Below are 3,941 nucleotides of genomic sequence, written 5' to 3'. Positions count from 1 at the left end.
ATATAGCCATAAAAATTGTAACTACAAACGATATAACAAATTTTATATCCACAAAATATATACTATACCAACTTATGATTAACTAATTTTTTTTTCCATGACTCATACACAAAATTAAACATTTGGATGGAGGATTTAGACAATTGGACAGTATACCTACCACGGACAGCATCAAGCCATCAAGAATAATAATAATAGTATGAATAAAAGCCAGAGGGATCAACCTTAAGAAATCAGAAACCCAATTCCAAAAGTTGTTCATATTCGTTAAGCATTATATTTACAGTGTACAATACATAATACACCAAACAGCATATTTAAGCAAAACTGACCAACAAAACACAGAATGAATAGCAGCTAGAAACACTCACAATGACGAAGCCAGGTGCTAACTTGTATGTTCAAGACAAGTGGTAACAGCACCGAACTCTTTGCTAACTCAAATCCTAGGATATCACAACCTTTGCTCGATCCCATTTTGGTTTTGGTGGTGAAGATCAGTCCATCCACTGAAACCCAGGCCAGATATAACCATAGCAGCCTCTGAAATTGCCCAGATGAAATAATATTTCCACCGCATTGTAAAACCAGACATATATTGGTAACTCAACTTCCTCCAGAATCCCCATTCTTGGTATGCAGGATCAGTAAACCAGACAAGGGACGAGATGGTGAAAGGTAAAGAAACATCGCCATACAAAAAGCAGCTTGGACAAGCACCTCGCAGGGTGCTACATATGGAGATGGTGATGGTCCTTTATCTGAATGAGCCCAAATCTTTAAAAGGGGAGGAGGGCAAGAATAAGAAGAAAAGATCACCAAAGTTGCATCCTGGTATCTTCAGAGTAGAAAAGGCATGCAGAAATACAAGCAACATAACAAACTTAACCCTTCCCTTCAGTCCAGTCAAGGTAGTTCTTCATCTCGTAAACTGGACCAGCAAAGTGACTGCCACAGCACAGGCAGTACCCAAAGTATTCAATCAAAGAAGGTAGCTTAATTAACGATTTTTTTTCTGAGCCTCACGTAAGTCTTCCTCTTTCAACAATCCATCATTGTAGTTCATTGCACATGAAATGACTTTCAGTGTCAAGACCATCAACGCACCTAAATATCAGAAGAAGGTGCCCCACAATTATCTAACATGTATAAAGTACAAAAGAAATCCCTAGAAAACTGATAATAAAACCATGGGAAACCTTAAATAATAACGTACATAGATGCATTTTCAACAATGTGAATTAAATGTCAAAGCAGGAACTTATTAGGCATTACAGTCCAAACAAAGTGTCAGCTACAAGAACAAAACCTACAGACATTTACATAAGGTACATGAATCCTCTTCCTCCAATCATTCCTATCAGCCGCCATCCTCTCTTCAAAATCTAATAGATTCATAGAATTTGTTATCACCTCAAACCAGGTCCCTTTTTGGTGCCCCTTCAACCTTTTATCTGCAAGTCATCTGTTTACTCCATTCTTCTAGCAGGTGCATCTTTGATGTGTCCTAGTCCAATGCAGCCAAAGCAATGCAAATGGTTTTTTCTAACATTATCCTTAGGAGCTATCCCAACTTGGTATCACGATGAACTAATTGCAATAAACAAAGGGTTGAAGATTCATCAATGCTCAATACAGCAATATGAAGGAGAAACTCTAACATGCTTACCAGTGGCATCGATACCTCCTTGCTTCCATGCATCCCGCTCATGTAATATACATGGCTACAAACATATAAAAAAGGAATAGTCAAGATTCTAAAATAAGTACTATTTACAGAGACTGAGTTTATAGCGCATGCATTAAAAGGATTTTCAAAGAAACTTCAATAGATAATCTAATATCAATCAAGTGTTGCATAAGCAATATTCTTCCCACAAATTTTCACCAGCATCATCAACAACCATATACATTAAAAAGAATGAAAAGTGTATATGCATTTACTAAAGTATTCAAGAAGACAAACATATAATTTTGCCAGTCAATTTAGCATGAAAACCCAGCAGGCATGACCATCAGGTTTTTTTCCCCTCTACAACCTTTCCTAAAGATAAAAATAGAAATAATTCAATTTCTAGAATTACAAACCCAAAAGCATAAATCAAAATGCTGATCTTTTTCAATGTCAAGCATGTAAACAGGACAGAATATAACAATCTTAAGATAAAGTTTTCCCACGAAAAGTTTCTTAACAAAAACCAATGAAAGACTTACCAGCCAATCAAAAAACCGAAACCCAAGAAAAAAGTGATAATCCAACACTTGGGACGATAAAGAACCATTGCAAGATAACCCAACAACATGGCACCAAAAAGTGCAGATTTGAGGAAAACCCAAATGACAGATAAAAAGCAACGCTCCCGTAAAGGCTGAGTAAAGATGTTTAGCTTCGAAATTTAACCGTGTATTTGCGTTGCATCTCGAGATGCACGAAACTGGAGATTTGTTCTTGGTTATGATCAAATGCGACCGTGGTCAAGTCAGGTATTCTGAATATACTTGTATGTTACTCTGAGGGGTTTTATTTGTTTATTCTCATATGCGGCATTTTGTCATGTATTGAATGGGAGATGGCAAGGACGGGTGGGATTGCCGATTGAAGCGCACCTTAGGTTGAATATTAAGTTCGATTAAGGGTCGGTATGTTTGACTGAAAATGGTGATATCCATTACAGGAGTATTCCGCCTGGTGATTCTCTCTAAAAGGGATATTCTGGTGGAAGAACATCTCATTAGAAGGATATCCCACAGGCGGTTTAGGGTTGTTTTTTAAGAAAAGTATTGGGCTATTATTAAAATGCAAAACACGTTAAATCATCAGAATTAAAAGACAAACCCAAAAATAAAAAAGGCCCAAAGAAAATAAAAACCTGAAAAAACAGACTCAATTTTCCTTGGCTGAGAGAGTTTAATATTGTATTTGTTTAAGAAATATTTTAGTTAGAAGAAAAATATGATTATTTAGTTTTTAAAGTTAATAATAAAGTTAAGGAATAATGCATGACAAACGGTTTAAAAACAAAGAAAGAAAATAAATTTTAGGTCTATTTAATGTAATAAAATTTTTAAAAATAAATTACACGCGAGTATGTTTAAAATATCAAAAATTTAAATTTAAAATCAAAATCGAATTTTTAAAATTTAAGTATCATATTACAAAAAAGATTTAATAAAATTTAAATATAAATATAATATTAATATATTTTTCAACAAACCTACAATGATAAAACTATAGAAAGTTAATTTCTTTATCACTTTAATGCTTTTTTTAATTATTTAAATTTATTTATTATAGAAATAGTAAATGTACTAATAAAAACATATACTATTAATAGAGGTGAGCATGGTCAGGTCGGGCTGGGCCCGACTATAAGTTTAGACTTGTTTACTAAGCCTAAGTTTGGCCCGGGTTAAAAAATGAACCTAAAATTTATTCAAGCTCGACTCGAATAAAAATGTTAAAACTTAGGCCCGACCTAGACTGCCCTTGTTAATTTTTATATTATTTTATATAATTTAAAAATATATATAATATATTAAAAATACTTGAAATATTAAAATTTTCAAAATTAAAAATAAATTTTAAAAAATATATATACTTAAATAAACTAAGATAGATGTAACTTAATAAGTAAATATCTCTAAAATAATAACAAAATTAACAAATTCTTTAAAATAATAACAAAATTATTAAAAAAATAGGTTTTATACCATATCCAAACAATTACAATAAAATAGTAGCAACATAATAATAATAAATAATAATAAAATAAGAAAAATAACAAAAAATAATATTAAAAATAATTTTTTGTCATTTAAATGGACCTCATTTTTTGTCCAAATCATTTTTCTGGCCTATTTAAATATGATAAAAATTTATGGGTCGTAGCCGGCCCGGCACCAAATCAAATGCCTAATTAAATACCCTTAGTTTCCTTTTC

The 3,941-nt window shown here is 32.4% G+C and overlaps 1 pseudogene; it reads right to left on the bottom strand.

The window, feature by feature from the left end:
- Positions 1-233: 233 nt before the first annotated feature.
- Positions 234-2,728, bottom strand: LOC121226370 (lysophospholipid acyltransferase 1-like; annotated as a pseudogene).
- Between the last annotated feature and the right edge of the window lie 1,213 nt (positions 2,729-3,941).

The sequence above is a fragment of the Gossypium hirsutum genome, unplaced genomic scaffold (assembly GCF_007990345.1).
Source record: "Gossypium hirsutum isolate 1008001.06 unplaced genomic scaffold, Gossypium_hirsutum_v2.1 scaffold_136, whole genome shotgun sequence".
Lineage (NCBI taxonomy): Eukaryota > Viridiplantae > Streptophyta > Magnoliopsida > Malvales > Malvaceae > Gossypium > Gossypium hirsutum.
Note: the sequence above shows the minus strand (reverse complement) of the source record. Positions and strands in the feature narration are given on the sequence as shown.